The 13,334-nt window shown below is 43.6% G+C and overlaps 1 protein-coding gene across 5 annotated transcripts in view; it reads right to left on the minus strand.

The window, feature by feature from the left end:
- The window catches only part of ENTHD1 (ENTH domain containing 1), a 97,676-nt gene that overhangs the window by 18,649 nt on the left and 65,693 nt on the right, over nt 1-13,334 (minus strand). The window lies entirely within an intron of this gene.

Here is a 13,334-nt window from a genome sequence, read left to right on the forward strand (position 1 = left end):
AGAGGACAAGAGATGTCTTAGAGGACATTCTAATTCAGTCCTTTTGTGATACACAGGAGAACCTGAGATTTCTAGAGGTCAGGTGACTTGTCAGGCTCACAAAATGATTCAAGGGCAGAAGTAGGACCAGAAGCCCAAATTCCTGATTTCTAAGTCAATGCTCTTTTTATTAGGGGACTATGAGAGAGAATAACGAGAACCAGCTGCACCAAGTACTTCTTGACCAACAACTGTTGTAATGGTACATAACTGAAGTGACTGGAGCTTTGGGATCAGGACATTTGTCCCTGGGGCTGCCTTTAGGGATGCGGGACCCTGCAGAGGGGGACAGAGTTAAGTACACAGTTGACCTATGTATCTGTGCCTGTTTGTTTTCTCCTAGGAAGGGGTGTGGGTGGGGTAGATTTTTTTCTTCGATTCATATGAAGAAAGAATAGCATTTATGGAAAAATTTCAGAAGCCCAGGAGAACCTGTGGGGGCTTGATGGAGAACAGCAAAAGGTTTGTCTTTTTATGCTTGAACACAAAGCACAAAAGTGGATATTCTGTAAACACTAAAACACTAAAGGGATTGTTTCATGAGGGACTCCCAAATTTCTCTGGGAGAGAATTTCTGTGAGTTCCACTGAAAAGGCAGAGAGGAATATAGAGTGAATTAATTTGGTTGGCTTGCTTTATCTGGTTTCTCATTTTCTTTCCATTTAAACCTGAATGTCAAAAAGCTTTATTCTCAAGTTATCTATCCAGCAGACTCCTGGATGGGAAGTCTAGAATTGAATTATGAGACTGTACTCAGTTTCTTTATTGTAACAGTGCTTTACACCTGCTAAAAACCTTGATTAATGTAAAACAGGACCTTGAAATGTCAGTCATATTAAAACTGGTTGATAGTTATCTTTAGGAAGAAGCTTATTCCCTATGTAGGACATCAGACAGCAAATTTAAATACAGATATCACCAAAATGCCTGAAGCAAGGGAAGGAAAAAAGACAGCCAACAACACAACTCCATGCTTTGAGCCTAAGGACAAAAGAGAAATAGCTATGCTGCCGAAGGTATTGGAAAATGTTTTTGCTGGTTCAGAGACAATGATGAAATCATTTTTAAAAGAGAACATCAGATTTAATTCTGAGTTGAGAAACCTTGCCTACAGACAGGAACATTCCCATACTGGTAGCTCTTTTACAATTTTCAATAATTCCACTGCCTTGTTTCAGGTACTATAATCACTGCAAATTATTTTATATTCTATTATACTGAGAATCTAATAATGGGTGTTATATTCCAACAGCGCTCTTGCTGTGGTCAATTCTCCTGTTGGTCTGATACAGTGTCTAATTACAGCTACAAAGCAGAGAGCTGGCAAGGATGACAAAAGACGGATGCCACACCGCGTCTTTCTGTAGTTTAAAATCGTGTAACTAAAGGCGCTTCTGCTTTAGTAATTATGTTAATCAGAGAAAATAGGACCTGAAGATAGTAAGGCCATTTTGCTAAGAGGCCACAGTTGTAAATTATTAACACGGAGGGGTGATTTGAATTGCTCATTAATATATTCGTTTAGAGTAGACAAGCTATAAATTTAAAATGGATATTTAACGTGAAACTTAAATAACATGTTTGACATGAACATTTTAATATATTTACCTTACAATATTTACATAAAGCCCCAAATAATCATTATAAGGTAGCATAGCTATACTCTCCCTACGATCTATGTTAAGTGTGTGTATGTACGTGTGTGTATAGTGGATGTATAGACACACAGTTGTGGATTCTGAGAATTTTTTATCATGTATCATCATACTTAACTGTAGTATATATTATATCCAGATATTAAAATAAGGAAATATATTTGGAATTATAGTTATGAAATATGTCAAGTATATTTACTACTTCTTTTGATATATGTTTGAGGTAATGGCTTAGCTTTGCATAGAGAAATAGAGATATGGACACATTTAAAGGTGCTTTTCTTTAAAAATCATCAAATGGGACAGCTGAGACTTTCAGGCCATGAAAATGGATTGTAATGTTGTGCTGTGAGCTGTGAGTTCAATGCTAATGAAGCAACTGTATAAAATAAAGTGTCTTGAGACAGGAACACACATAAAACAAGGTTATGTGTTGATCGGCTGGCAGTGATGTTGTGACCAGAGATCATGGGAACCTGAGTCCGTTTCCCAGGAGCAGGGATTCAGGAGGGAAGGTGTCAGTGTTTGTCGTGACCTCAGAGAACCAGACGACTGTATGTTCAACTTGAATAAATCCTGCCCAACCTTTTACTAAGTTGACTGTACCACCAGGGGAGCTTTTAAAACTCCCCTGGGTCAGGTTACACCAAGACCAAATAAATTAGCACCTCTGGCAAGGGGACTCAGGGACAGTGGTCTAAAAGCCAGCGTCCACTGTCACTGATAAAAACTCTAGCAGAAGAGACAGGATGATCACGGCAATCAGCTCAGTTCAGTTCAGACGCTCAGTCGTGTCCGACTCTTTGCAACCCCATGAATCGCAGCACGCCAGGCCTCCCTGTCCATCACCAATTCCCAGAGTCTACTCAAACTCATGTCCATCGAGTCAGTGATGCCATCCAGCCATCTCATCCTCTGTCATCCCCTTCTCCTCCTGCTCCCAATCCCTCCCAGCATCAGAGTCTTTTCCAATGAGTCAGCTCTTCGCATGAGGTGGCCAAAGTACTGGAGTTTCAGCTTTAGCATCAGTCCTTTCAATGAACACAGCAATAAATAGTTGCTAATTTCACCCTCCCCCCCCCAAAAAAAGAAAACAGATCATAATGATTGGATTATATTGGGTTGGTCAGAAAGTATGTTAGGGTTTTCCTGTAACATATCATGGAAAAGCCTGAATAAACTTTTTGGCCAACCCAATAATATAGGTACTGGATGCTTATTATTAAATTTTACACCATAGTTATGGTCTCACCAATAATAGAAATCCTAATTTCCCTTAACAGATTATCATTATCAAAACTGAAGCTCTAAATATCTTCGGGAAGCTGGTGATCATTACCTAGAGCGCCGTTTTCTGTCTTTTAGGCTAGCATTTACGTGGATCCGGTGTCTGGCAGGCCGAGGTCTCCGTGTGCTACAGAGCACACTCCAGGCTGACTGCAATGGGCAGGTGCCTGAGGGCGCAAGTGTTTGTCACCATCCAACCAACCCTTATAAGCACAGTAAAACCCTGCATGTGACTCCAGGAGAGTGAAATATTAAGCGGAACTGGACCAGCGGTCTAATTCTGACGTGACTTAAACATACGCAACATTTGAACTGGTACCTGGCCCACAGTAAACAAATGTAGTAAACAGGTACTGTTATTCCGGGACAGTCTAAAGAAGTGGCATTATGAGGGACTTGCTGCCATGGCCCTGTCTGGAAGCAGATGGGGACCTGAACACACCAGGTACTCTCCTTTCCCCCCAGAAATTTCTGCATTCGCAGACCACAAAGCATAACCAAGACTTTGTGAGCGCTGGTTCTTGTATTTGAGAACACGGGAGCTGGCGTGCTGTGGAAAGATGACGTTGAAGAACTACAGTTGTCAAACGTTTTCCCCATAGATGTACAGACCAGTGACAAACTATTTTTTACTTAACACTGAGTAAAAATCATGCCTAAGTCTGAAATACTGCAAAAAACCTTTAAATATAATTTAAATTGTGAATTCAAAAGCAACTACTATTTCTCATGATGCATGAGTTACTCAAAATAAGCACACATGAAAACCTCTCAACTATTAAAACTTCACAAATTATATATGTCCCTTTGGAAAATACCTTACAGAACACCTAAGATGCTAGGTACTGTTTCTCTTCCTTTGGCAGAGGGGGATGGTCCTTGTTCTTACAGCTTTCTGCTTATACACATATATATGCATTTTAATTGAAATATAATTGATGCACAATATTATGTGAGCTTCAAGTGTACTACATAGCGCTTTGATGTCGGCATACATTATGAAATGATCACCATGACCAGTCTCGTAACCATCTGTCTCCATATAAAGTTATTACAATATTACCTTATGCTGTATGCTACACCCCCATAGCTTACTTATAACTGGAGGTTTGTACCTCTTAATCTCCTTCACCTATTTCCTCCACAGCTTACATTTTAATATAATATGATTTACAACACTATAATTTATCTATTGTTTCCTTTGCTGTTTTTATTTCACATGTTTTCATTCATTCATTTTTGCAATGAATATATTGAGGATGGATTATGTACTGTACATTGTGCTTGAAAATGCAAAAGTCAGCAGAATTAGACCAGCAAAGCCTTCAGACATTGTTAATTCATTGGAATTATAACATACAGAATATAAAATGACCACAGATACATTTAACTTCTATAAAGAAATAAAAGCTTGAAAACATGAGCAAGAAATACGAAATTATACAAACAGAACACAGGACTTTCCTGTTGGTCCAGTGGTTAAGGTTCTGTGCTTCCAATGCAGGGGGTGCAGGTTCAATCCCTTGGCGAGGAACTAAGATCCCCCATCCCATATGTCACAGGACATGGCTAAAAGTAAGTAAATAAATAAAACCAAGTAGATCTGACAAAGATCCAAATAGACTTCTGTGCTGTGCTATCCTTAGTCACTCAATCGTGTCTGACTCCTTGTGACCCCATGGACTGTAGCCCACCAGGCTCCTCTGTCCATGGGATTCTCCAGGCAAGAATACTGGAGTGGGTTGCATGCCCTCCTCTAAAAATGAAAAATAAAATAACTGAAAATTTAAATGTAACTGGTTGATTTAAGCAGCAGATTAACTCCAGTTGAAGAAAAAACTGGGAACTGGAAGACAGGTACAAAGATTCAGAAGCACAGCACAGAGATCAGAGGGAGAGACAGTACGGATGCGAGGAGTGAGAGGTGCTCCATCCAAGTGGCCAGAGCTCCAACTCTCCTTCCAGTCTCCAGCTGCCTGCCCCATGCGAGTCAGCCATTCTCAAGTGCCTCAAAGGTTCCCCCGCACACCAGGGGCTGTCCCACCTGGCTTTTGCTCCAGCCGCTCTTTTACTTTTCTTTCCCTCTGTCTTCTGGAGGTCGACTTAAAGGAACAAAGCTCCCTCCTATGAGCTCACAGGGGCGGGTGAGGGACAGGTAAGGGACAAGGGTCTGTCTCTTCCTCACTGGTCCCTGCTGTGGTCATATACTGTTGGCGGTCACTGCTCTTTCTGCTGAGGTCTCTCTGCCCTCCAGGCAGCCCTACTGGACAGGACCCAAGATGACCACGATGGCTCTCCGTCCTGCCAAACACACCTCTGGGCAGCTCCCCACTCTGATCAACTCTGGGGCACAGGCCGAAACCAACTCACCAGGCCTCAGTGGCTTTACTGCCAACGTGACTGGTCAGTGTCTCTCACTTCAGGCCAGAGTCAGATCCTGGCTGAAATTCCAGATACGAGTCAGGCACCGGTTCTCCAATTCCAGGGAATATATCTCAGAGCCCCTCTCACTGGGACTGGGGTCAGTGAGTAGCAGTCTCTTCAGTGCTCCTCCAAAGGGGGCGGTGTGTGGAGACTCATGGCATACGGCATTAGCTCCCTCCCAAGACATGCCCTGTATACAGACGGTATTGATAGTAACACGAAGAGGGAAAATCAAGCACCACTATTTCCATTTTGTTAAAACTGCTAACTTGAGGGAAACGAAGCTGTAGCTTGAACATGCTGGATATGCTGGACTGTGATCAACAAGAAGGGCAAAATGATTAACTTCTAGATTTCTCTCTGAATTTTATTAAGGGATTGGGCATGTTTGATGATGACCTACATTCAAGATGTGCCATGCTTTTTAAAACAGTAATAAAATTCTCAGATCTCTGAAATGCACTGTAGACATAACCACTATCCAGAAAGCACATACAGAATCTTTAATTAGGTGTCTCACGGAAAGACTGATTCAAGAAATAGGAAAAATAATCGTCTAAGGTGGAATTCAGTTATTCTAGTGTACTGATAGTCAATATTTCCAGAACAAATATAGAACTCCAAAATGCAACTCTTACTATTTCCCTAACCTCTTCTCTCCTGTCCTCCCCTTCTCAGTGAATGGCACCGTCACACATTCACTTCACAAAGGCAGGAAACTAGGAATCATCTTTGCCTCCATCCTTTTCCTCATGTTGACCACGGGCCATCAGGAGATCCTCAGGGCTGAACTTTAAACTGCATGTCAAATTTGTCCACTTTCCTCCACAGCCACTGTTCTGCCTCAGCCATGGTCATCTGGACGGTCTCCAGAGCCTCATCATTGGTCTTTCTGCTTTTGCTTTTCTCCATAACGCATTTCCCCTTGGCTTATATTTTGTTCTTGTTGTTCAGTTGCTAAGTCATGTCTGACTCTTTGCAACCCCATGAACTGCAGCATGCCAGGCTTCCCTGTCATTCACTATCTCCTCGAGTTTGCTCAAACTCATGTCCATTGACTTGGTGATGCCATCCAACCATCTCATATTCTGTCAGCTCCTTCTTCTCTTGCCCTCAATCTTTCCCAGCATCGGGGTCTTTTCCAATGAGTTGGCTCTTCACATCAGGTGGCCAAAGTATTGGGACTTTAGCTTCAGCATCGGGCCTTCTAATGAATATTCAGGGTTGATCTCCTTTAGGATTGACTGGTTGGATCTTCTTGGTGTCCAAGGGACTCTCAAGAGTCTTCTCCAGCACCACATTTTGAAAGCATCAATTCTTCAGCACTCAGCCTTCTTTATGGCCCAACTCTCACATCCATACATGTTAAAGTTGTGGAAAAGTTCCATATCTGTACTGGAAGAACCACAGCTTTGACTAGACGGACCTTTGTTGGCAAAGCGATGTCTCTGATTTTTAGTGTGCTGTCTAGGTTTGTCATAGCTTTTCTTCCAAGGAGCTGCTGCTGCTAAGTCATGTCAGTAATGTTCGACTCTGTGCGACCCCACAGATGGCAGCCCACCAGGCTCCCATCCCTGGGATTCTCCAGGCAAGAATACTGGAGTGGGTTGCCATTTCCTTCTCCAGTGCATGAAAGTGAAAAGTGAAAGTGAAGTTGCTCAGTCATGTCCGACTCTGCACAACCCCAGGGAGCAAACGTCTTTTAATTTTGCGGCTGCAGTCACTGTACACAGTGATTTTGGATCCCAAGAAAATAAAATCTGCCACTGTTTCCATTTCTCCCCATCTATTTGCCATGAAGTGATGGGACCGGAGAGCCCAGAGAAGCAATAACTCTGTCTCCAGCATGTTAGGAAAGGCTTCCTGGAAGAAGCAACATTTAGCTGAACCCTCAAGATTCAAATGAACAGGAATGGGGAACAGGGTAAGGGGCACATTCAAAGTGGGAGAGAACACGGCATTTTGGCAAGCTGCTCAGCAACCACTGCTAGACCACTGCGTGTGATGGAGGAAGGAGGAGGCAAAAGGCAAGCTGCAGAGGAAAGTGGAGGCCAACGAGGAAGGAGCTTATCCGCCAGGCTAAGGTGACAGACTTTATCCTAAGGGGAGCTTCTCAGAATTCTGACCGGATCAGAGCTGCATTTTAGAAATGTTCTTAGTCTCCAGTTCTGTTTTGACCCCTGACTGCTCTTCCTAACTTGTCCTCCTCCAATCTTTTCTTTACACCACATCCACAGTCATCTTCCTGAAAGCAAGGAAGATCTGGTTGTCTCATGTCCTCGCTTAAATCACTTCAAAGGCTCCCCATCATTATCCAGACACAACTGAAACTCCTCCAGCACATGCTTGCCTTAGTCCATTCGCGCTGCGATAACACAGTACCACAGACTGGGTAGCTTAGAGACAACAGAAATTTCTCTCTCACAGTTCTAGAGGCTGAAGTCTGAGGTCAGGGTACCAAGATAGCTGGGTCCTGCAAGGCCTTCTTTTAGGTAAAGACTGCTGACTGCTCACCGTGTATTCAGCTGGTGGGAGGGCTGGGGAGCTGTGTGAGGTCTAAGATCCCCTTCCGACTTCCTCTTACCCCACCCCCTTGTCCTCTCACACCCTCACACCTCTCACAAACCAAGATACTCTGTTCTTCTTCTCTCACTTGGTCTGGCTGATTCTGTGTAACAGGCAAAACAGTGTAGTGAAGTGTTTTTCAAACTGCAGGTTGTGATCTGTTAGTAGGTTATGAGATCGATTTTGTAGGTCACATCGAATATTCAAAAAAAAACTGTCTAGAATAAAATAGAATGGATCAGAGTACATTTCCAATAACTATCGCAACACTACTGTTTCTGGTGAGTGTGTGTACTGGGTCATTACATAAAAGGAATTTCGGACTGCAGATCACAGTTAAAAGGTTTGAAACACTCAGCATAGGCTCGGGGATCAGACTATTTTGGTCTAAATCCTGACTTTGCCATTTCCGAGCTCTGTGATCTTGGGCAAGTTATTTAAAAATTCTGTGTGGATTTTCTTCATTGATCTCATGAGACGGTTTTGAAGAGTAAAGGAATTAAAGTGCATAAAAGTATACCCACCACACACATGACACCAGGGCTGGCAGTTTAGTCATTATCTATCCTTTAGGTTCCTGAACATCACTTTCTCTAGAAAGTCTCCCCTAACATCTGAAGTCAAAGTCAGGTGCCCTCTCGTGTGCTTCCCGGCCCACTCTCTATCCTGACACTTGCCTCATCTGTCTGATCAGACCTGATCAGTCCTGATTAGATCCTGGACTGGAAGCTACATAAACTCAGGGATCTTTGTCATCATTGCATATCCAGCAGTTGGCACAGGGCCTGACACACAGTAGGTATTCAGTAAATAGCTGTAGGCTGCGTAACTCACTCACTTGGAAATAGACACACAGCCACCTGTTTCACTCAAATAAAGTCAAATTGGGACATATACACCTCAGGTGTCACAGTCATTTGATAAAGAACTCGTCACCTTAGTTTACATTAAGACTGTTTCTCCTAATTTGAAATCTCAGAGAGTTATATGATATTTTTATAATGCATGCACTTGTTAGTAATGTAGAAAAAGATTTAGGTGGGATGGCTCTTGATCTAATGTGCATAAATAATTCAAAAGTCAGTGTTTCTTTTAATCATTGCAATGATGAAAAGAGTCGGCCACTGCATGACAAATAAAAGGTGACATCTTTAAATATAGTTACCATCTTTCTAGTCTTTTAATTATTTAATTGACTTCTGCAGATGATTGTGGCTTTGCCCTATTCATTTTAGTAAGAACCTTTCACAGTTCCATTCATGTCAATTTTTCATGCACGAATCATGTTTTCCAGATTTTTGAAGTTAATAAGGTGGGAACAATTAAATTTCAAAAAAGGTTTTAACTGAATTTCTTCACCAACCATATAAAACATAGTTACTATGTTGATAACCACTCAAATTTCTGTAGTGAGTCTGAGTGAACTCCGGGAGTTGGTGGTGGACAGGGAGGCCTGGCGTGCTGCGATTCATAGGTCGAAAAGAGTCGGACACGACTGAGCGACTGAACTGAACTGAACTTGCAATACTCTGATGATAGAAAGATACTTTCAGGGAAATGTGAAAGCATGGAGCAACCCCCCTCAAAATGGAAACCATGAATGCAATGCACCTAACCCATGAGCAACGGCCTGAACAGCGTCATATACACCTGGAAGTAGCGAAGAGCAGAGTTCACAGTCAGAGCAGAGTCACCATGCCCTGGGGTGGCCCACAAAACCCCTGAGTCAAATGATTCTCTTACAGAATCAAAGAGACACACAAGTGACACACATCGGATGATGCTAAGCATTTCCAGGAAGATAAAGCAGGAAGCAGGGAGACGGTGTGCCAGTGGAGGTGGTGAGGCGTCAGTTTTTGGTACTGTGCTCAGGAAAGCCTCCCGAGGCTGTGACGCTTCAGCAGCACCTGAAAAGAGCGACGCCAAGAGCCAGAGAAGAGTGAGAGAACACTGTGTGTGGGACTCAGAAGTGGCCTCCAGAAGAAACGCACTCCCCTGGCAGGCTGTAGAAGGAAGCGTAAAGGCTCTGGGAGATGGGACTGTTGGAAGGGATCTGTTCCGTGCAGTGTGCTCAGACACCTTCTAACTGCCCTGGAATAAACTCTCTTCACCAACACACTAGAAACTATCGTGGCGGCACACCAGCATCACTGCAGAGCTTGTAGTGGCTGTCATCTGCGGGCTGGAGAGGACCCCAGGGATGATGCAGTGGGACTGGGTTCCCTGATCGCAATGGGGATAATGGCATCTGGAGTGGCAACAGCTTAATCTTAGAGACAAGCGAGGCACAAGAACCACAGCAGGCCACAGGGATGCAATGATATCAGGGGTTTTTTTGTGTGTTTGTTTTTACTTTCAGGGATATATCAGATCAGATCAGATCAGTTGCTCAGTCGTGTCTGACTCTTTGCGACCCCATGAATTGCAGCACGCCAGGCCTCCCTATCCATCACCAACTCTGGGAGTTCACTGAGACTCACGTCCAGATATATGGTAATGGTTAATGAATGACAAGATGAATAGAAAATAGGTGGGCAGCTTCTGAAGTGCTGCTCTACATGAAAAAGTGCAAAAAGTGAAAGTGAAAGTCATTCAGTTGTGTCCAACCCTTTGTGACTCCAAGGACTATACAGTCCATGGAATTCTCCAGGCCAGAATACTGGAGTGGGTAGCCTTTCCCTCCTCCAGGAGATCTTCCCAATCCAGGGATTGAATCCAAGTCTCCCACATTGCAGACGCTGCTCTACATACACAGATGGAAAACCTAAGTAGTGTCCTTATGGGAGAAGTCACGGCCTTTTACTCAATTCCTAAACTCAAGCCAGTTCACAAAGCCAGAATCTCCTGATTGAGGGGAAGGTCAGATCCCCTTGAGAAAGAATCCCGAAATGCCCACCACAGGTATATATGGTAAATCTCCTAAACCTTCCCTAGAGGACCCGAAGCCATTTACAATAGTGACTCTCCTTGGGAAGGGAAACACACAGAAACTCCCCGGTCTTGTTAGATACTGGCTCTTAACTGACACTAATCTCTGGAGATCCAACAATGCCATTATGCTGTACTAAGTAGGGATTTATGGAAATCAGGTAGCACATGAAGTCTCCACCTAGGCAACAGCTCACAATGGGTCCCGTAAAATCACAGACCTACCTCCAGTATTTCCATGGTTTCAGAATGTATAATGGGAATAGATACACTTAGTAACTGGCAGAATCCCCACTTTAGTTTCACAACCCATGGAGTTCAGGCTATTACGGTTAGACAGACCACATAGAAACCTCAAGAATTAATTACACCTCCTCACTCCAAAAAATATTTTTTGGGAAACAGCAGACATTAGTGCTACCATCAAAGACTTAAAAGTTATAGGGGCAGTGAAAAGCCAGATAGTTTGTAGAGAATGACTAGAGATCATTGCAAATATAATCAAGTGGTGATACCAATCATAGCTGTAATTCCAGCTGTGATATCTTCCTTAGAGCAAATCAACACAGCCCCTGGAATCTTATGTCCAGTTATTGGCCTAGAAATGTTTCTTTAAAAACCTCTATTAATAATGAGAATCAGTCTTCATGTGGCAGAGACAGAGTATACCTTTACTGTCTTGCTTCAATCTCTTTCATCAGAGACCAGACAGACCTGGATTTCCTTGATATCCCACAGAACATCACACTGGTCCTTCACGTTGATGACACAGTGCTAACCGGACTTAATAAGCAGGAAGAAACAAGCCCTCAGCGCTTCATGCATGCAGAGGTGGGAGATAAATCCTCAGAATGCTCTAGGGTTGCAACATTTGTGGAGTTTTTAGAGTATTCAGTGGTCTGTTGCATGTTAACATATCCTCTCTAAAGTGAGAGACAAGTCGTTGGGACTTCCCTGGTGGCCCAGTGGTTAAGACTCCGTGCTCCCAATGCAGGGGGCCCAGGTTCCATCTCTGCTCAGGGAACTAGATCGCACTAAGAGCCCACATGCTGCAACCCCAGCTGCAGCCAAAAAAAAAAAAAAGCAGTGAGAGACAAGTCGCTGCCCCTTGAATTATCCAACACAAAGAAATAAATCACAGTGAAACAGGCGTCTTGGAATTTCAGAGGCAATGTATACCACATTTGGGTTGTGCTGCTCTGACCATTTACTGCCATTTTTTAGTGGGGATCAAAGCAAGAAAAGGTTCTGCCACAGGCCGAGGCCACTGCATAAGCTTCTCAGACAGCTGGACCATATAACCTTGAACCAACACAAGTGTCTGATGCAGAGAGAGATGGTAAGCAGAGCACCTAGTGAGCCCCAGTAGGAAAATCACAAAGCTGACCTCTAGGACTCAGGAGTCATGTCTTCTTTTGCCTACACCTCAGAACACCAAACAACTGTGTGCCCATCATGTAATGGGTGTTGCCTGGTCCAAAGGACAAAGAATTGGGATTGCACAGCAGCATTCTATTGTAACAGCAAATGGAACAGACGAGTCCAGACCGAGCCAGAAGGCCCATGGAAACTATACAGACAGATGGCTCAGACTCCACGGAATCTGCTCTCATTATTTACTACTCCCCGCTCAACTTCCACCTCTAGCTCCATGCAGAACTGCCAGTTAACAGAGAAAAGTATAGGGCTGGTTTACAGATGAATCTCTGGAATGCCAGGAGTAGCCAGCAGTAGTTAACTGCTAAATCAGAGTCTCACTCACAAGTGCCCTGAAAGAGTAGGAAAATCCTCCAGAAGACAGAATTGCAAACAGATGCACACTTCACATGGAAGGCAAGAAGCAGTTCATGGTCGATGGGGGCTATCAGGGACCTGGAAAAAAAAAGATTGGAGGATTGGAGACCAATACGCGGATGAATCTTCAGGGTGTATGCGCACACTGTGTGAAGACACTCACGCCCCATAGAAGTGCCTGCCAGAGAACATTCACTGCAGAAGAGGCTCTCAAAAATCAGACAGGCAAGACACTCTGTTTAATGGACGTCAACCGCCCTCTTCCCTTAGTCGTTCTAGTAGCTGTGCAGTGGACTTTGGCCGTGTGGTAGGGGTGGAGACTGCATGGGTTCAACAACACGAGTCTTCTGTCACCAAGATCATGGCTACCATAGCTGCTGAATGCCCAACCTGTTAAGAGTAGAAGTTAATGCTATATCCCTAGCATGTCACCATTTCCCAGGAAAAGCAGCCAATTACCTGGTGTCAGGTTGATTATATTGGACCTACTCATTATAAAGGGGGCAGTGCTTTGTCTTCATGAGGAGACAGATGTATTCTGGGTAGCCACGTGCCTTCCCTGCCTGCAGTCCTTCTGCCAGCGCCATTACTGAAGGTACAGAATACTTTATCTACTTTCATATCATCTCACAAACAACCCTA

Source organism: Bos taurus, chromosome 5 (assembly GCF_002263795.3).
Source record: "Bos taurus isolate L1 Dominette 01449 registration number 42190680 breed Hereford chromosome 5, ARS-UCD2.0, whole genome shotgun sequence".
Lineage (NCBI taxonomy): Eukaryota > Metazoa > Chordata > Mammalia > Artiodactyla > Bovidae > Bos > Bos taurus.